Genomic DNA, 22,273 nt, shown 5'->3' on the forward strand with positions numbered 1-22,273 from the left:
GCAAGAAATGTAGGTGGAAATGCTTATATGAGCAAATACTGATATAAATAATCACCATATCAAAGTAAACTTGGAGTCACGTGATGACATGTTGTGTGGTCATCCCACTACAACTCGTCAGGAAAGCATGCAGTTTATTAGGCTACAGATGAAATAAATAATGCTGAACTTCAAAGGGTGGTGAAAGTGCACGGTGATGAGCTTGATGCTCCTTTCCAATAAATATTGAGGATCTTATTCTGGTGACATGATCATCGATGCTTGGCTGCCGTTTGACAAATCAAAATAAATCTGGCTCTTTTTTCAATAATAATCTCATCGTGTAGGCAACATTTTTTGAGACGACCGTCAGTAGAGTTGAAAATGCGATGGAAACCCATTTAACTTAATTTTTTATTTGGTACATGGGAATTTAACTGCAAAAAAATCTTTTTATATGCACCAAGTCATCACGCATAGCCTTTTATCTGCAACAAGTCAATTAGATGGAAACACAACTTAAATTGTTTTTTATAAGGATTTTATAATACTCACATGAAAATCTGTTGCCAATTGGATGGAAACATAGTTATTTTTTTATTTCCTGCTGTCGGTACTGTGAACTTCAGAAGTATTTTTCTCTTGAGGTATTAACAGAGGTTCTGTTGAGACAGTTTTCTGTAGCCCAGTGGTAGTATGTAAGGGTGGATTGGCGGAGGTTACACATACGACAGACAGAGTGTCGTTTTGCTTTTGTTCCACTTGAGCTTTCTGAATAATCGGCCAAATTATTTCATTACATGGGGCACTTCAGGCTATGTAGGATTTTTTGGGGGTACATTTTCAACCACAATTGACCTGCATGTCCAGTAGAGTAGAAAATTAGATCACCCTCAATTAAGGAGATTCGTTTGGAAATGACAAGCCCAGGGAGGGAGCTCGGTGAGGGAACACGGAAGAGATGGTTCCTGGAAGGTTGAGGGCTTGGGGACACTATCCATTCCCTCTGCTCCTTCCAGCTGTCTGGCCGTGCTGACTAAAGACAGGGGTTTACTCTCTTCTTGCACGGTGGTTACATTAAGTATGTTTGATAAGAAGTGGCAGAACGAAACCTTCAGGCAGGACCACCATGAAAGCTTTTGAGTGAGCTACCCATCATTATATAGAAAGGAAATGTCCAAAGAACTGGTAGGAACACATTGTATGACCAAATAGCTCAGTGGATCTCTCATGGCCTATCTCCCCCTCTCCCAAGTTCAGGTTCTGGTGTCAGAGTGGGGCTGGTCCAGAGATGATGTCATCCTTCACACCTTGCCCCTGCACCACGTCTATGGCATCGTCAACAAGCTGCTCTGACCTCTCTGGGTGGGTGCCACCACCGTTATGCTGCCTACCTTCCAGCCTCAGAAGGTACATTACAACTATAGTACACTACTACTGCTACTACTTGTAATATGCTGTTTCAGTTGACTCCCACCTCATGCCCTGTCTGTGTGCTGTCAGGTATTCTACTGCTGTCTGCCTTGTGTGTGTTAGCAGTAAGTAGTGCTCTGTAAGGGACTTCAGTGGAGGCTGTCTGTCCTCCTCTTGCGGGGATCCACTTCACAGACCTGAACAATGGAGACACACCGGGGCGGGAGGCTGGTGGGGAGTAGAAGGGGGCTGCTGTTCAACCTTATCGGCTAGTTGTCAGCCATCGGCGCTAATTGTGGCAGTGTTGCTGTGCTGAAAGCACCGGGCCGGGGGTGTCAATAACAGAGCCTGGAGCTGAGCTGACACGGACAGGTCCATGATGCCCCCTCTGCCTCATCCCGCCGGGCCGCTGGGGGTCATGGGTGTTGGCAGCCAGGCAGGCAGTGCTCCAGGTTGGCAGTCAGTGCTACCCCCCAGACTGTCACGCTAAGCGTTTGGAGCTGGGTGATGGATTGCCCTGTGTGGCTTTGTATCTGACCACGCCAACTCACAGCACAGGCTTTAGAGCCAGATCAATCGATGAGGTGACATTGAAGGATGATAGTGCTTGTTTGGAGAGGTGGTGGTGGAGTAGGTAAGGGGGGTGGTGTCAGAGGGGTTTTAAGGTCTAGGAGAACTTAATGGGAGTCAAGGGTATGATTGACAGGTAAGGGCTGTAGAGGACAACCAATAAAGAGGAGGTTTACTGTAGTATCAGAGCATTTCACTTTCTTTGTACCTAACCTGACCTTGTGTACCAAACAGACAGCCTACGCTTTACTCTCACCCCTGAGGATGCCTTGTAGATTTTCTTTTCATTTTCTTGAAGTCATAATGAGAAATAAATCGATATACTGTAATATATTAATATAGCTCTAGGCTATTTCTGAGTGACTGTCTAATAGACCGGTTGGAAATTGTACTGATAGTACACTATATATACAAAAGTATGTGGACACCCCTTCAAATTGTTTAAAATCGGGCACACATCCATGCAATCTCCATAGACAAACATTGGCAGTAGAATGGCCTTACTGAAGAGCTCGGTGACTTTCAGCGTGGTACCGTCATAGGATGCCACCTTTCCAACAAGTCAGTTCGTCAAATTTCTGTCCTGCTAGAGCTGCCCCGGTCAACTATAAGTGCTGTTATTGTGAAGTGGAAACATCTAAGAGCAACAACGGCTCAGCCGCGAAGTGGTAGGCCACACAAGCTCACAGAACAGAACTGCTGAAGCATGTAGCGCGTTAAAATCGTCTGACCTTTGCTTCAACACTCACTACAGAGTTCCAAACTGCCTCTGGACGCAACATCCTCACAAGAAATGTTAGTATGGACCTTCATTAAATGGGTTTCCATGGCCGAGCAGCTACACACAAGCCTAAGATCAACATGTGCAATGCCAAGCGTCAGCTGGAAAGGTGTAAAAGCTCGCCGCCATTGGACTCTGGAGCAGTGGAAATGCGTTCTTTGCAGTGATGAATCCCGCTTCACCATCTGGCAGTACGACAGACGAATCTGGGTTTGGCGGATGCCAGGCGAACGCTACCTTCCCCAACGCATAGTGCCAAATGTAAAGTTTGGTGGAGGTGGTACATTATAATGGTCTGGGACTGTTTTTCATGATTCGGGCTAGGCCCCTTAGTTCCATTGAAGAGAAATCTTAATGCTACAGCATACAATGACATTCTAGATAGTTCTGTGCTTCCAACTTTGTGGCAACAGTTTGGGGAAGGCCCTTTACTGTTTCAGCATGACAATACCCCCGTGCACAAAGCGAGATCTATACAGAAATGGTTTGTCGAGAACGGTGTGGAAGAACTTTACTGGCCTGCACAGCCCTGACCATAACCCATCGAACACCTTTGGGATGAATTGGAACGCTGATTGCGAGCCAGGCCTAATCGCCCAACATCAGTGCCCGACCAAACTAATGCTCTTGTGACTGAATGGAAGAAAGTTCCAGCAGCAATGTTCGAACATCTAGTGGAAAGCCTTCCCAGCCTTCCCAGTAGGAAAGGGGGGACCAACTCCATATTAATGCCCATGATTTTGGAGTGAGATGTTCGACGAGCAGGTGTCCACATACTTTTGGTCATGTAGTGTATGATGATAATTTTGAAAAATAAATGTATTATTGCCTCTAATGGACATACCTGTGGTTGGAATCCTCCAGTGAACTAGATGAATGATAACCAGTACAGAAAAGGAGACAGAAGGGAGGATAGACATGGAAATTGAGTGCTGACTGACTCTAGGTAGTGTGTGTTTGTGTGTGCAGGGTTTTTTCTGGATAATAATGGGGCTTAGGTGGTGGGTATTGCGGGGGTGTGGTCACTGATCGGAAATTTTAGAGGCCCTCATGTAGGCCGCAGTGACAAAATGTATCTGTTTTAAAGCTAATTTTCTGAAATTCTACACGTTTTGCCATGAGGCTGAGAATTATTTTAGCATTTTTAAAGCACATTTCCAGCAATTCTACACATCTTGCCATGGGGCTGAGAGAAAAGTTATATTTTTAAATCTAATTTACAGAAAATCTACACATTTTGCCATGGCTTATGCTATCTGAGTGACTCAAAAATTTGAACAAAATCATTGGGGGCCCCATGCCATGACAAAAACACTCCTGAATGCATAATTGCATAACATTTTTGATTCTGTCCAGCTTTTATTTTGGTGATTGTTAGTTTTCAAAGATGATCTTATTTAAAAATATATATGCCCATTGTATTTTCAATTTTTTCAATATTTGGTTTTAGTTTTTCCCATCCCGAATATATATATTTTTATTGGAGCTGGTGGGAGGAGTTATGGGAGGACACGCTCATTTTAATTGCTGGAATGGAATAAGTGGACCGGAATCAAACATATGGAAACCACATTTATTCCATTTTATTACAGACAGAAATACTGCACATTTTATAGTGGCCTTTTATTGTCGTCAGCACAAGGTGCACCTGTGTAATGATTAGGGTTGCACATTTCGGGGAATATTCAGAGGTGGAACCTTTCCGTGGGAATTAACGGGAATATATGGGAATTCATGGGAATATATGGAAATATATGCAAATTAATATTAATACCATTTAAATGTAGATGTTTTTTGCATTGGATATATTTACAATATCATGTGGAGACAGAAACATTAACATTTTACCTTATCATAAGTAGATAAAAAAAACATGAGCTGGCCGCACACCCAGAATAATAGTTTGTGTGGAGGTGCTGACTAACGGCGAATAAACTATAAACTATCAAAATAAAGAAAGTCGCACACTCCATGTGTAATCTCCCAGCAATTTAATGGGTATTTACCAACGTTTCGGCATCACTGTGCCTTCCTCAGGGTAATGTCATAAATACTTGAACCAGGTTATGTAGACACACAGTGCAATTCGTGTAACCAATGACAGTGGTGAGGGGTGTGTCATAATGATTAAGTTAATTAAAATGAATTAGTGAAACTGTTAAAAAATAGTATATGGCATATTAAATATATTATGCTATTGTTATCATATAGAAACATAATGGAATATTGTACATCATATTAGCGTAAACACACAGTTGAAGTCGGAAGTTTACATACACCTAAGCCAAATACATTTAAACTCAGTTTTTCACAATTCCTGACATTTAATCCTAGTACAAATTCCTTGTCTTAGGTCAGTTAGGATCACCACCTTATTTTAAATATGTGAAATGTCAGAATAATAGTAGAGAGATGTCAGAGTCGTGTGTATAGGTGGCAGGGAAGTCAGGCGCAGGAGAGTCAAATGGAGTGTAATGGAGTCTCTTTAATAGCGGTCCACTAAACATACTCCAAACACTAAATGTACATCAAAAACAAAAGTGGGTACGAGGACCCGTCGCACACCTATACAGACTTAAATACAACACTGACATAAAAACAATCTCTGACAAAGACATGAGGGGAAACATAGGGTTAAATACACAACAGGTAATGAATGGGATTGAAACCAGGTGTGTAGGAAGACAAGACAAAACCAATGGAAAATGAAAAATGGATCAATGATGGCTAGAAGACCGGTGAACACCGCCCGAACAAGGAGAGGCAACAACTTCGGCAGAAGTCGTGACAAGAGAGTGATTTATTTCAGCTTTTATTTCTTTCATCACATTCCCAGTGGGTCAGAAGTTTACATACACTCAATTAGTATTTGGTAGCATTGCCTTTCAATTGTTTAACTTGGGTCAAACGTTTCGGGTAGCCTTCCACAAGCTTCCCACAATAAGTTGAGTGCATTTTGGCCCATTCCTCCTGACAGAGCTGGTGTAACTGAAACAGGTTTGTAGGCCTCCTTGCTCGCACACACTTTTTCAGTTCTGCCCACAAATTTTCTATAGGCTTGAGGTCAGGGCTTTGTGATGGCCACTCCAATACCTTGACTTTGTTGTCCTTAAGCCATTTTTCCACAAATTTGGAAGTATGCTTGGGGTCATTGTCCATTTGGAAGACCCATTTGCGACCAAGCTTTAACTTCCTGACTGATGTCTTGAGATGTTGCTTCAATATATCCACATAATTTTCCTGCCTCATGATGCCATCTATTTTGTGACGTGCACCAATCCCTCCTGCAGCAAAGCACCCCCACAACATGATGCTGCCACCCCTGTGCTTCACGGTTGGGATGGTGTTCTTCGGCTTGCAAGCCTCACCCTTTTTCCTCCAAACATAACGATGGTCATTATGGCCAAACAGTTCTATTTTTGTTTCATCAGACCAGAGGACATTTCTCCAAAAAGTACGAGCTTTGTCCCCTTGTGCAGTTGCAAACAATAGTCTGGCTTTTTTATGGAGGTTTTGGAGCAGTGGCTTCTTCCTTGCTGAGTGGCCTTTCAGGTTATTTCGATATAGGACTCGTTTTACTGTGGATATATCTCCCGGGTGGCGCAGTGGTCTAGAGCACTGCATCGCAGTGCTAGCTGCGCCACCAGAGTCTCTGGGTTCGCGCCCAGGCTCTGTCGCAGCCGGCCGTGACCGGGAGGTCCGTGGGGCGACGCACAATTGGCTTAGCGTCGTCCGGGTTAGGGAGGGTTTGGCCGGTAGGGATATGTGGATATTGTAAAGTGTAAAGTGGTAAAGTGTGTAAAGTGTAAAGTGGATATTGTAAAGTGGGTGTTCCACTGGATATCATAAGGTGAATGCACCAATTTGTAAGTCGCTCTGGATAAGAGCGTCTGCTAAATGACTTAAATGTAAATGATATAGATACTTTTGTACTTATTCCCTCCAGCATCTTCACAAGGTCCTTTGCTGTTGTTCTGGGATTGATTTGCACTTTTCGCACCAAAGTACGTTCATCTCTAGGAGACAGAACACGTCTCCTTCCTGAGTGGTATAACGGCTGTGGGGTCCCATGGTGTTTATACTTGCGTACTATTGTTTGTACAGATGAACGTGGTACCTTCAGGCGTTTGGAAATTACTCCCTAGGATGAACCAGACTTGTGGAGGTCTACATTTTTTCCCCCTGAGGTCTTGGCTGATTTCTTTTGATTTTCCCATGATGTCAAGCAAAGAGGCACTGAGTTTGAAGGTAGGCATTGAAATACATCCACAGGTACACCTCCAAGTGACTCAAATTATGTCAATTAGCCTATCAGAAGCTTTTATAGCCATGACATAATTTTCTGGAATTTTCCAAGCTGTTTAAAGGCACAGTCAACTTAGTGCATGTAAACTTCTGACCCACTGGAATTGTGATACAGTGAAGTATAAGTTAAATAATCTGTCTGTAAACAATTGTTGGAAAAATGACTTGTGTCGTGCACACAGTAGATGTCCTAACCGACTTGCCAAAACTGTAGTTTGTTTACAAGAAATTTGTGGAGTGGTTGAAAAATGAGTTTTAATGACTCCAACCTAAGTGTATGTAAACTTCCGACTTCAACTGTATTTGGCTACGGTGTAAGTAAACTTCCGACTTTAACTGTATATATGTAAATGCTGTGAAAAAGTATTTTCCCCCTTTCTGATTTTTTCTATTTTTGCATATTTTTATTTGCAGATCTTTAATCATATTTTATTTTATTAATTAACAAAGTTATGCAACACCCAATTCTCCTGTGTGAAAAAAGTAATGTCCCCCTTACACTCAACTGGTTGTGCCACCTTTAGCTGCAATTACTCCAACCAAATGCTTCCTGTAGTTGTTGATCAGTCTCTCACATCGCTGTGGAGGAATTTTGGCCCACCTTTCCATGCAGAACTGCTTTAACTCAACGACATTTGTGTGTTTTCAAGCATGAACTACTCTTTTCAAGTCCTGCCACAACACTTTTTAACCATATTCATGTAGACTTGATTGTGTGTTTTGGAATACTGTCTTGCTGCATGACCCAGCTTTGCTTCAGCTTCAGCTCACAGATGGATGGCCTAACATTCTCCTGTAGAATTATCTGATACAGAGCAGAATTCATGGTTCCTTTTATTAAGACAAGTCATCCAGTACCTGAAGCAGCAAAGCATCCCCAAACCATCACACTACCACCACCATGCTTGATCGCTGGTATGAGGTTCTTACTGTGGAATGCAGTGTTTGGTTTTCGGCAAATATTTTTTATTCTGCGGGCGGTCAGACAGACGACTTTGGGATGAAAATATATTTTGTTGTTCCACACATTATTTAGAAATGTTCCTCTTTCTGCTTTATATGCGTTAGCCTACCTATTCTATTAAAAGCACATATTTGTTGCATTATTCACACATTCAGAATTCGCTGCTTCAACTTACTGCTTCAACCTACTGCTTCAACAGTAGCCTACCTCTCCTCGTTGGGCGTGAAAGCTCAAGTATGCCTAGTATGTGTGGTCTCATTAAAATATAGTATGCTGCCTAGATGGGCAGAGAATCACGTGGCAGTTAACTTAAATATGAAATTAACTTAAATATGATGAGACTGTAGTTTACTACAATGTCTGTAAATAAATATTGATCATGGAAAAAAGTGGAGGGCGCTCAACCAACGTGAGTCGAAGTGCAATCAAAAAATTTAATCATCATTGAAATGGAAAAGGCACAATGCGCACATAGGTAGGCGACTATGGTGAGCGAGCATTGGTCCTTTCCATTTTAAATAAGTATTGATTACCCATTTATTTGTCTCTGCCTGCAAATCGTCCTCCTAAAAGGTAGGCTATATCCTATAGGCCTATGCAAAACGTAGGAAGTGTTGCTGTCATCATTCTTGCTGTTTAAGTTCAGTAGCCATACCTTCGAGATCAGGTGCGCGTGTGGTCTCAATTAAATAGAGTAGGCTATAGCCTATGAATGGGCTGAGAATAGGTCTATGATTAAGGTATAGTTTACTATAGCCTAATACTATAAATATTGATCACCTATATTTCTCCGTCTGAAGATCTTCCGACTCCTAAAAGGTAGGCTATGAAAATAGCTCAAGAGAAAGTTCAAGTCTCTCCTACTCTGCTCTCTTCAAACTACATCTAGCATATTCGCTGATCTTGCCCAGTAATACAGATAGCCTACACTCAAAAAGTGTGTTGAGTAAATATTCATGATCAAATATAGATTACTACTAAATAGAGTTAGGTACATCTAACACAGTTGTATTGAGTGAATGCTATAGATAACGCTTTTATTAGCTCACTTCTAAATCCTCTACTTATGTTGAATTTACCTAGCATGATTCAATTCCACTTGAGTTCCATAGTGTTTTAGTAACTGAAGTGAGTCACATAAATACAACATAAGTCACTTTGGTTTAGCTGACTTTATTGACCTCACTTCAAGTTATTACCAAGGTAACAGGCAATGAGAACTAAGTCATCAGCTTCACATGAAACCAAACAATGGCAAGCACATTTGCATCAAAGTGAATAATTCCTAATCATTTAGATTTGGAAACACTACAGATCAAATTTTATTTGTCACTTGCGCCGAATACAACAGTAGACCTTACAGTGAAATGCTTACTTACAAGCCCTTAACCAACAATGCAGTTTTAAGAAAAAGAAATAAAGTAACAAATAATTAAAGAGCAGCAATAAAATAACATTAGCGAGGCTATATACAGGGGGTACCGGTACAGAGTCAATGTGCGGGGGCACCAGTTAGTCGAGGTAATTGAGGTAATATATACATGTGGGGAGAGTTATTAAAGTGACTTATGCATAGATAATAACAGAGTAGCAGCAGCGTAAAAGAGGGAGGGGGGCAATGCAAGTAGTCTGGGTAGCCATTTGATTAGATGTTCAATAGTCTTATGGTTTGGGGGTATAAGCTGTTTAGAAGCCTCTTGGACCTAGACTTGGCGCTCTGGTACCACTTGCCGTGCGGTAGCCGAGAGAACAGTCTATGACTAGGGTGGCTGGAGTCTTTGGCAATTTTTAGGGCCTTCCTCTGACACAATGCCTAGTATAGAGGTCCTGGATGGCAGGAAGCTTGGCCCCAGTGATATACTGGGTCGTACGCACTACCCTCTGTAGTGCCTTGCGGTTGGAGGCCGAGCAGTTGCCATACCAGGCATTGATGCAACCAGTCAGGATGCTCTTGATGGTGCAGCTGTATAACCTTTTGAGGATCTGAGGACCAATGCCAAATCTTTTCAGTCTCCTGAGGGGGAATAGGTTTTGTCATGCCCTCTTCACGACTGTCTTGGTGTGCTTTGACCATGTTAGTTTGTTGGTGATGTGGACACCAAGGAACTTGAAGCTCTCAACCTGCTCGACTGCAGCCCCGTTGATGAGAATGGGGGTGTGCTCGGTCCGCCTTTTCCTGTAGTCCACAATCATCTCCTTAGTCTTGATCATGTTGAGGGAGAGGTTGTTGTCCTGGCACCACACGGCTAGGAGGTCTCTGACCTGCCTATATGCTGTCTCGTTGTTGTCGGTGATCAGGCTTATCACTGTTGTGTCATCGGCAAACTTAATGATGGTGTTGGAGTTGTGCCTGGCCATGCAGTCATGAGTGAACAAGGGAGTACAAGAGGGGACTGAGCACGCACCCCTGAGGGGCCCCCGTGTTAAGGATCAGCGTGGCGGATCGGTTGTTACCTAACCTGGGGGCGGCCCGTCAGGAAGTCCAGGATCCAGTTGCAGAGGGAGGTGTTTAGTCCCAGGGTCCTCAGCTTGTTGATGAGCTTTGAGGGCACGATGGTGTTGAACGCTGAGCTGTAGTCAATGAATAGCATTCTCACATAGGTGTTCCTTTTGTCCAGGTGTGAAAGGGCAGTGTGGAGTGCAATAGAGATTGCATCATCTGTGGATCTGTTGGGGCGGTGTGCAAATTTGAGTGGGTCTAGGGTTTCTGGGATAATGGTGTTGATGTGAGCCATGAACAGCCTTTCAAAGCACTTCATGGCTACAGACGTGAGTGCTACGGGTCGGTAGTCATTAAGGCAGGTTAAGGCTTTTACAACTTGGTGACGGAGCTCAACACATACACACTGAACTTTACTCAAGCCTGCTTTGTGGTGTCCACGCGGTCCGAAATCCAGTCGACCGAGGCGTCCGCATGGTCCTGAAGCACACCTTTGCCACATTTTGTATCATATTGCATTGATAAAACTGGGGGGACAACAGTTGGGGAAAGTTGAACTTTATACTAATACTCAGAGAAATCGCCTTGCTATTGACCAATCGAAGCTCACTATAGTTTCCAGACTACTGGATTGGCTGTTGATACCTAGCACTACCTAGCCTGCTTGCTAGCACTACATAGCCTGCTTGCTAGCACTAACATGAGGGTGAAACAAGCGTGACAATCCAAATTTACGTGTTAAAAGGATCTCGCCTATATCTTCGCAACACACTTCTCCCTTCTTGTCTCAACATTTTAAATTATACTCAAGACACATTATCTTCACACATACTTTAGATGCTTTTCACTGACAGCCGCAACTCATTTATCAACTTGGCCTATTGCCATGTGCGCTACCCAAATTGCGGGCTTCTCAAATATGCATAGGCCTATAAGCTTGTGATTTGAATCAATTCACATCTATTTTTTTTAAAGAAGCTAATGATTTTGAATTATTTTATTTATTTCTGTATAGACAGGAGTAATTAGGCCTATATAGCCTAATTTTGGCAAATGTATTTGTTTTTATATCAACCTTCTTTCCTTGTCCATGCAGAAGCCAAAGGTGCAATCCTAGTCATATTAGCAAACCATCCTAGTTGTTGCATCTTTAGATTCCCCCTCTTTCTACGTTTCTAAGAGATACGGGAAAGCTCTCATCAGGTGAACTGTTCAGAATGGTGTTTTCCCACGAATTGCATTCGCTGCTTCGTTACAGGAGTTGCATGTTCTGTTTGGATGAATTACCATAATCTAAATGTGATTTATTTCATGCTGCGCACCGTGGGTGGACTCCCTAATGGGTTACGCAACCAATGCATATGGGTTTGGTAAATTTCTCAAATTGCGGGTAAATAAAAAATATTCCCAATTACGCTGTTTCTGGCCCCAGAGGAAGGAGTGCTCTGCTCGGTCAATCAAGCAGAGGAGTGGGTGTGTGGCTCCAGCAGGCCCCCAGTGTCCAGTCTGGAGCGTGAAATCTCGAGCTCTGCTGGTCGGCTACTGTGTAGCAACCTAGCAGTGCCAAAAGCCCCGGTCTGCCTTAGAAAACATATTTAAATTACGATCGCCAGAACGGCCAAACAAAAACAATTCCGGTGAATCATTTTTTAAATTCGCTACAAATCGAGATATATTTCTATTCTGACGTCTACATTTGTCAGCGCACAGGATCACGTTCTGACAGACCAATTATGGGCTGGCAGGCTATGAGGAGGCTTGCGCCCTCATGCCGTAGACATTAAGGTTGACTCTCTCAGGCAAGATGAAAACGATTACATCGACCATGATCCTTTGCTAGTTATGGCCACTTTAACCATGATCCTTAGCGATTTTTTGGGGGGTACCATTCAGTCTCATTCAGCAATATGGCACGCTTCAAATACTTCCAGCTTCATGCGCCATCGGGATGGCGCATGATCCTGAATTCGATCCTCGATCCTCGATCCTTAATTCCTATTTTCCATAGGAATACGTGGATGACGTCAACGCGATCACTATCTACTGGTTTTAATGTCCATGGGCTCCAGCCATGAGTACAGTAGGAGAGATAACAGAACATACCAGGACTGGAGTCACAGACCAGAGGCCAGGAGAGCAGAGGACAAGAGGTTAATGGCTGGGAGGTCATGATCCATCCTCACAAAACTGAACTGAACTGCATCATTGTGTGGTGGTGGAGAAAAGGTACTGACTACAGGGCTAGTAGAGAGTAGCTGGATGCTGCTGGGTTAAGGGCTGTTTGGGATGCAGGCTGCAGCCGAGGGTCTCCAACATACACTCCCCCAGGTGGAGGGCAGCTCTTTGATGGACATAAATTGGCTTTTCCCCCCTCCTGAGTGGCTGCTGGGGGAAGCGCTCCACTGCGCTTGATAGACACGGCCCAGAATGCCCAGAACAGACACAGGAAATAATATTCCCCTCTGAACCCCGCTATCTAGTCTGTCCGTGTGTGTGCGTGGTTGTGGATGTGTGTGGCTGAGCAGATAGATAAAGTTTTGTGAGTTTGTGTGAATAGATGGGTCTCTGTGGGATAGTCCACGCTTCTGCCTGTTTATTTAATAGACACATCATTTTTAAACCTTAATCTATTTTGATATTGCAATATTTAGAGCTTGATGAAGGGAAGAGGAGCGAAAAGGCGGGGTTGATAAAATGACGAAGCAGGTAAGTTGAGAAGGGGAAGTTAACTAAAGGGAGTAGGCAGTAAAAGAGGGTGATTTAAGAGGACAGGGAGGAGGGGAAGCTGAGGAATGGGTGGCAGATGAGGAGAGAATCGGTGTGGGGTGTGATGGAGAGAGGGACAGACAGAGGAAGACTGATAAGAGTAGGGGCAGTGAAGCAGGAAATGATGAAATGGAGAGAGTGAGGGTGTGTGAGAGAGGATGAGGGAGAATGAGGGAGGAGGTTCTAGGAGGGAGAGACGTGCGCGTGCTCCCAGGGGGGACAGAGCCAAGGAGAATCTGTCGTTCACCTTCAATTAATTCACACTGTCCTCCCACTGTGTGTTGGGGGTGCAGCCAGGCGTGCCGGGGGGGTGTATGAGGGACTCGTAATATCTGTGTGTGTGTGTGTGTGTTTGTATGTGTGTGTACTGTGTAAGTAGCTTTGTCCTTGCGTGAGTGTATGCGAGGCGCTTATGTATAAATGTGTAACCATGTGTCAGTTAGTCTCTGTTTATGTGCATCCATCTCTGTGTACGACTGAAAAAGAGAAGGAGGAGGGTGACTGGCTCTTGGCTCCACATTTGTAAAAAGTAAATTAAAAAGCAGGCAAAAGGTATTTTTAAAAGGCAACGTGCCCCAGTGTTATGACTGACCTCAATAACATTCCTGTTGAATTCCTCTTTAAGAAGCTGTTAGACTGACCTTTACCGATCCTGTCAACGTTTTTGTAATAAACTAGCCTGTTGACAGTTTTCATCTTCAGCCAGGCCCTCGCCTCGATCCTCATTCACTGTAAATAATGTACACACAATACCATGGCACCCAATCCATCTTCTTTACACATTGTGATCTCACAATACCATGGCACCCTATCCATCTGCTTTACATATTGTGATCTCACAATACCATGGCACCCTATCCATCTGCTTTACATATTGTGATCTCACAATACCATGGCACCCTATCCATCTGCTTTACATATTGTGATCTCACAATACCATGACACCCTATCCATCTACTTTACATATTGTGATCTGGATGAAATTATTTTGTTTGCATTAATATGGGGGTAGATATTCCATCTACGTACAATGTAAAATACTGTTTCTGACTCGCTCCCCCTCAGGTATGGGAGGTCCTGCTCAGCTCCATGGCTCTTATGGTAAATGTGTTCATGGCTGTTCCAACCATCTACTCCGAGCTGATCCGGCACTATGAGCAGCACTTCACCCAGCCACACGACCAGGACTTTGTCAGGGCTGTCTGCAAGGAGAGAATCAGGCAGCAAGGACCTTATAGTCTACTTATACTAGTATCAATACCACAGGAAATGAGTAGATCTCCATCATTAGCAGTATCATAATATTCATATAAGTGGACGAATATCTTTAACAAGCTCATTGCTTATCTATTGTGATGAAATTACTTTCTTAAAATCTCTGACAAGACATCTTCAGAGCGAATGGGTTGTCATGAATCTGGACAGTGGTTTCTCATTCCGTCAGAGAGTGAAGAGATAGTTTGAAGGGGAAGGGATATGTGTCAGAGATCAAAGGGATGGGTTTTAAAGAGAGACGGGGCTTTGTAGTGAGATGTGACAGATGCTTTCTCCAAATGTACCAGGGCTTATGCTCAAGAGAGAGTGAAGAAAGCATTGGGACGCGACAGATGGAATAGAGTTATAAACTCTATGTAAAGCCTAGCACTTATGTTACCCCAACCTAAAGTTGCAAAGCTACCGGTAATTTACCAAAGTGACCTGAATCTTCGGTAATTTTGGTAATTAACAGGAAATTTATGGTAACTTTGATCATTTATAATTTAATAACTTTAAAAAACTTCATATAAAGTATAAATGTTTTATGTTTCTAGTGGATAGACCATATGGTTCAAGAGAAAATTGCCTAATTAATGGAAAAAGCATCTAATCAACAATGGCATTGTTTTCAATTAACTCTGCGACTCTTCAAACTATTGACTTTTTTCACAGTTGCTAACAGTTGAAAAACTGAAAAACATTTACAACAAAGACATATTGGTGTGACCGTGGCAAAGTAGGTTTGACATTGGATAGCCTATCTCTGAGGCTAGTTAGGGACCTTCAAATAAATGACAAATAAATAAATTAAATAGGACAATATTATCATGTTGCACATTAAATGCTTTCAATATTGTAAATTAATTTCTACAATTTATAGTTGGTTTGAGGTTTTTAAGTAATTGAAATTTGGAGCTTTTGTCATTTTAAAATATTGTCCCATGTACATTGTGTAATTTACTGATGGCCCTTCACTAGCCCCATAGGGATATTGAACGTCAAACCAAATTGGCCATGGGCGTTATGATTGGGTCGCGTGCAGCTGCTCTGTGAATTGGTGATTACTTGGGTACTGCCAGCTGTGGGCATGTGGGCAGGATTAAAATAAATCCAACCCACGGAAAACTCTTACGGTACCCTTCATTCTGTAACATACCATTTTATCCTATCATCTCGCAAATCTCCGTTTTAGATGAGACTGACTTTATGACCAAAATTATCCTATTTACACTTTGTAGTACATTTTGACACTAGAATAAAGGTTTTTAACTCATATCGATGCCACATTGGCTGTTTTCAAAGCGAGAAGTTGCTTTTCAGGGGCAGTCGCTCTTCAAACACCAATGGTATTCACTAAGTTGATGGTTTATATTTAGGCCACAGGCCGATAAAAACATTTCTTGAGCGGATGGTTTGGGGGCCGGAACATAATTACAAATAATTTGTAGACTGCAAATTGACCGCAAGAAACCCAAACAGATATCATATTTGACTAAAACATAATAATTTTAAACCTTGGTTGGGGGGGTGAAATAAAACCAACCGCGGGCCAAATTTGGCTCATGGTCCGCTAGTTGGGGAATCCTGATTTAAGATAATGTTTTACAGCTTTGTCATCATTTGATAAGGCCACACAGGGCCAGAGATAATTAGACACATGTAATAATCTGAAGTACCCCAAAAGGCCACTAGATGTCATCTTGCAAAATTCACCCCAAAACTTGAAAGTCACCAAATTCTGGTAGTTCACTGGTAAACTTAGAAGGTTTACAGTAATATACCCTCCCTTCCAACCCTTCTCCCACCTGAAGCTACTCCAGTCAATGCTAAGGCCATTGAAAAGAGATGGCTTCATCAGAGACTGGGCCTTTACTGAGTGTGACCCAGACTGCCCCCTCTAACCCCAGGCTGATGGTGTCTGGCTCGTCCACCCCCTGCCTCAGCCCACCCTGCTACGCTGGGAGGAGATCACAGGACACACCCCGTTGGAGCGCTACGGCATGACAGAGATAGGCATGGTCCTGTCCAACCCCCTGAAGGGTCCTCGCATCCCAGGTACACACACCATTGACCACCACCATTTTCCTTTGTACAGTGATGGCATAACCTCACACACATCCAGAAACTATATGACAGTGAGACTGTCTTTAATTCATATTACAACATGCAGACAGTCATTAGGCTCTGTTGGAGCGCTATCTTTTTGCCCTGTCTGACAGTTGTCTCAGTTGTCTGAGGAACATGGTGTTGATCAGACTATTTCTGTCTGGTTTACCTATGTTCTCATTCCAGGTATCAAAGCTCTATGCTGCTGTTGTTGTTTCTGGTTCGATCCTCCGGTGACTGGAGGGCTGTGTTCCTTTGTTTAGTCTTTCCGTTCCCCTTCTAGTCTTTTTGAGTGGAGGATCTTCAAAGCAGCGGTATGACAAGGCAGGCTAATTTGACTGTCAGTAGCCCAGCTAATGCGGTGTCTGTTGTTGTGAGCGCTTGTTTGAAATAAAGAGGCAGGTTCTATTTAATCCTGGGAGGTGGTTATTAAGACCAGCTCTGAGACGTTGCGGTCGCATCGACGTCTTTCCAGCAGCAGTCTGAGACACTTGTGGAAGAGCGTGTGCGATGCCGTCTCCTTTTAAAGTAGGTAAAACAAATCAATAACAACCATAGAGCTCTCAGAAAAGAACACTCCAGTCCCCCCCCCCCCCCTTCCTCCACGTCACTCCACCCCTTCAAAACAACTGTCAACTGTTAACTAATCAACTTGTGTTTTATTATGAGTTTATTTATGACAGTCTTTTAAAGACGTATTGTTATTTTATGAGTGAGTATACACACAGTTTTGTAATAATACAAGAATATTGGTGATATTTGTATCATGTTGGTGGTCGTAATTTGATTAATGTTTGGCTTCACACTGAGGAGTAGGCTATACCCTAAAGCTATGTCTCTCTCTTAATCTATTCATCTCCATCTCATTTGTATTTTTTTCATTCTGTTTTTTTTCCTCTTTTGTTTTCCCCCTCTAACACCAGCCCTGTCAGGAGACACATGTCCCCTTTCAGCAGAATGACTTTGAGCATCTCAACCCCCACCCTTTCACTTCACACCCTTTCCCCCCTCCCCCTTCTCTCCTCTCCCCTTTCCCGCTCTCTCTCCCCTCTCCATCTCACTTTCTCCCTTCCTTGTGCTTTGTGTTTGGGGGAGGTTGTGGGGAGGTTGTTGGGGGGTTTGAGCAGCAGTGCTCCAGCAGGGCTCCAGGGGGCGCAGGGCTGTCAGCTCCCCAGGGCAGCCCAGAGAGAGCACAGCGTGAAGGAAGGCTGCTGAATTATGCATGGGGAAGGCAGGTTTGGAGCTGCACCGCACACAGCTCTCTGCTCCTCTCCCCCCCTCCCTCCCTCCCTCCCTCCATCCTCGCCTCTCCTTTTCCTCCTCCTCTCTGCCTGGCTGGTCTCATTTGAAAACTCTAGCTGGCTGGTTGAGTGTGTGGCTGGCTGGCATGGCTGATGCTGCAGTCGTAATTAGAGGTTCAGATGGGCCCACTGATGGAGCCTTGTTAATGGGCCTCTGTGCAGTCAGGGGAGCCATTGTGTTTCTGACAGGGCTGTCGCCACAGGGCCAGCTACATTCCACTACACACACACACACACACACACACACACACACACACACACACACACACACACACACACACACACACACACACACACACACACACACACACACACACACACACACACACACACACACACACACACACACACACTTACTGTATATCTATAAAGCTATATTAATTCAACTCTGCTTTAATAGGCATGAAGAAAAGGGCAGTAATGAGGACGTCAGCATAATAAGATGTTATCTTATTCCTAATACCACTGCAATGTTGTTGTTGTTATTGTTTGAATTGATTATTTCTGCTATTTTCGGCAGAGGGCTGATGTTGGCCGTATCAGTTCATTAGCCATTTCCAGCTGTCACTCAACAACCTTATGTCCCTCTCAATGCTGTCCTCATTCCCCTGCATGGTTAGTAATTGTTCCCTGTGTGGAATGTGGGTAGAGCACGGCTCTGTAATATTTCTATCTTCTATTTTGAGTTTCTAGTCACTCGTTTAGCCCTCGTCCCCTTTTTGTAATTCCCCTCCAGTCTTTCTGTTCTGCCTGTAGCCTTTGAAGTGGCAGTCAATCTCAATTCTCAGTAAAGTAACGGTGACTTGAATGTTACATGGCTCCAAAATATGTCTGGCCTCCTTCCTGAATGGAGAGAAAAAGCGAGGGAGACCAAGAGGGGAAGCGCGAGAGATTGCTCGGGCTCAAGTATAAATGGATTTTGGTTAGTTTTGTGATTGAGGGGAGAAAGCTCTTTTTATCACCCCGTCGTTGGCAGCTTTCTGCTGTGTTTGGAGGGTGAGGAGCGATGAGGACACGCTGACGATTACCCAGCTCACTGGGACACAACCCTGGGAGAAAAACAAAAAGACAGGGACTGAGATGGACGTCATCCTCTCACACAAAAAAACCTTGAATGAAGGGGACGGTGGCAGGAGGGATAGGACAGGAAGTGGCTTTAGAGAGAAGACTGACTTGACAGAGATAAACTAGGCTGGTCTGGTTTTGAAACGATGGGAAGAGAGTTTGTATCGCTGTGCTTCTCGCTCTGCTGATGAAGTGGAAACGGAGTGTGTTTGATTGGCATTGCCAATCAGGGCTAAAGTTGATTAGATCAATATGAAGCAGGGAGTTATTTTGTAATCATGGCCTGTCTGCCCTGTTCTTTATTGGGAGAGCAGTGGCCTGTGAAATGACATGGCCCACAGTGTCACACAGAGAGAGAGAAAGCAGGCTACACAAAGGTTTCCTTCTCTTTTGGCGGAGGCAGTCATTAGAGCTTATCTCTCTATAGGTCAGACAGAAGGAAAAAATGCCTCAGGAGAGGGGAATGTGTGTGCATTCATATGTGTAGGAGAAGGATTGTCATTAAATCACTATATTTTCATTTGTATTTGTTGATGCAAATATTTTGGGCGTGAAAATGTTTTTTATTTAAAACCATTCGCATTAATTGTGAGAGTGTAATTCGTTCCATTGTGCATGCATGATGTGAGTATTTAGCGTTGTATGTGTTTGTGTGTGTGCAGGTGCAGTCGGTGTCCCTCTTTCAGGAGTGGAGGTTTGCATCGTCATGACGAAAGCAGCCAGCACCACCGTCGCCGAGGGCAACAGCAGAGAAACTCAGGTATTCAGCAGTCAGAAACACTCACATCCATAGATACAGTAGAACTTCCAGATTCTGTAGGAAAAAAATATCTGTCTAAGGAGAATGTTCATGTTGTTAAAAAACGTATACGGTTAGCATGTCCAGGACCCTGTCTGTCTTAGCCACCCACTGTAGTGTGTGTGTGTGTGTCTGTCTTTAGGTGCGTTGGAGGGGAAGGAGGGGGAGCTGATGGTGCGAGGAGACCAGGTCTTCACAGAGTACTGGAACAAACCAGAGGCCACCAGGGAGTCTTTCACTGAGGACGGCTGGTTCAAAACAGGTACAGTACAGTGTCTGTCAGGAACACACTGTCATCTCGTGATTTATTGACTGGTATGCAGCTACAGGACACAGGCTCATAACTTGAGGGACAGCCTGATGATACAATACTACGAGAGGGCTGCGAAAGACTAGTGAATATTTCACATGACCACTAGCTCATGTGAAATATTGGCTAGGGTTCATCATGTTCTCTCTACTTCACCAATCACACCCAGAACACTGGATGAGGCACATTGTCAGAACTACGCTTGTCCTGACCTCTCTTTCTCCAGGAGCTGTATTTAAACATTTAGGAAGAAGGCGTCTCGCTCCCCTTCAGTGACTGGCTTGTGATAAATGGAGGTTGTGTGTTTTTGGTGCTGGGAGGCATTTCTCCTCTCTAAGTGGTTGTGACTCCTCTGTGGGTTGGGGAGAAGAAGAGCAGAGCTGTCAGTGGTGCAGAGGCCGACTAGGCCCTCTCTGGCCCAGTGCATTCCCCCAAGGAGCCCTGCTTTAGAACAGGGCTACGGGGAGAGAGGAGCTGCTCAGAGAGAGAGAGATGGGCAGGGATAAAGAATGGAGAGAAGTGGGCAAGAAAGAGTGGAGGAGGTACAGATGGAGAGGGGGCTGCAGGGGCAGAGAGGGAGAGAGTTAGGGAGAGCTGGCAGGGAGGAAGGCGGGAGCTGGCAGGGTGGAGTGGGTTTAATTGGCTTTTAGGGCTGGAAGGACAGAGTTCCAGTGCGCCGCACGCTGCTGTCACACTCCATTAGGCCCACTGGCCGGATAATGAGAGCCAGCACAATCAGCTCCCAGCAGACAGGCCAGCCAGCCAGTCAGTCCCCTAGCCAGCCACTGCTACTGCCAAGCTGCCTGCCTGCCTGCCTGCCTGCCTGCCTGCCTGCCTGCCTGCCTGCCTGCCTGCCTCTGCCTGCCTGCCTGCCTGCCTGCCTGCCTGCCTGCCTGCCTGCCTGCCTGCCTGCCTGCCTGCCTGCCTGCCTGCTCCATCCTACATACACATGCACACACACACACAGTCACACGCACCATCACCTCAGGCAGCCTGCTTGCCATGGCGACCCTGCATCCACCAGCTCCATAGGCAGCTATATCCTCACTACCAGCGGAGGTTGGTGGGAGGAGCTATAAGAGGACGTGCACATTGTAATGGCTGGACTGGAATAAATGGAACGGAGTCAAACATTTGTTGGATTTGTTTGATACCGTTTCATTTATTCCATTCCAGCCATTACAATGAGCCTGTCCTCCTATAGCTTGTCCCAGCAGCCTCCTCTGCTCACTACAGCACTACTTTACATTTACTTTGACATACCCTATATGCCCAGGCCTATTCACTCTATTCTGCTGCCCTTCTAGGTGTTAGGAGTGTCAGATCTGATGTCACCTCATCTGAAGGCTTGTGGCCAGTTCATGTATTTGAATAGGGAGACTGGAGAATGTGTGCAGAGGGCCTTACTGTAATGATAAACTCATGACACGGTGTCAGTTTTCACAATGCTATTCCCTGTCCAGTGCATGGTTCTTTGTTTGTCACTATGTGTGATCTTGGCTCTGTTGGTAGGCAGTGTGAAAAGGTGTGAGTTTCAAGACGAGTACTACTTACACTATCCCTCACTTCCACCGACTTCCTCTCACACTCATACCCTTTTCACCCTCACACCTACTCCCCCTCTTACACTCTCCCCCTCTACGCCAGCTCGCTTCTCCATCTAACACTCCTCCTCCATCCCTCCCTCCCTCCCTTTCTTTACCCTCACCTGAACTAGCTGTCTGTCTCTCACCATCTCAACTCTTAACCCTCTCATCCTCCTATTGGATTTGACCCTGTGTGCTTACCCTTTACCACACACACAGACTCCCTCAGGCAGAGCGGGGGGAAGGAGAGAGGGAAGAAGGAGAGAGGATGAGAGAGGAAGAAAGCAAGGAAGAGAGGGAGGAAGAGAAAAGAACAGGGAGAGCCAAGAGGTCAACATGGTTTCTGTTTGCCTGGCGGTCTCTTTAATTGGGTAAGTGTGGCCCTGCTGCAGCCTGACTGGCACCTCTATGGATAAGCTGTCACCCTGTTGAGCGCTCACTTTGCGCCCATCTCCACACCACGTTTGTTCCCATTGATTTTCCTCACTTCTCTTTGTGTCAACTCACTCACTCGGCCTCTCCTCTCCTCCAATCTGCCCTGCTTTCAAACGTACTCCTCAGTAGCTCCCTTTCAGCTGTCTGTGTCTGCTAGATTACCTACCAAGGAGAGGGACAGTGTGTGCCAGTCTCG

At 44.5% G+C, this 22,273-nt stretch overlaps 1 pseudogene; it reads left to right on the forward strand.

Annotated features, from left to right (window-relative positions):
• LOC120056023 overlaps positions 1–22,273 on the forward strand; it is a 34,683-nt pseudogene that overhangs the window by 372 nt on the left and 12,038 nt on the right.

The sequence above is a fragment of the Salvelinus namaycush genome, chromosome 1 (assembly GCF_016432855.1).
Source record: "Salvelinus namaycush isolate Seneca chromosome 1, SaNama_1.0, whole genome shotgun sequence".
Classification (NCBI taxonomy): domain Eukaryota; kingdom Metazoa; phylum Chordata; class Actinopteri; order Salmoniformes; family Salmonidae; genus Salvelinus; species Salvelinus namaycush.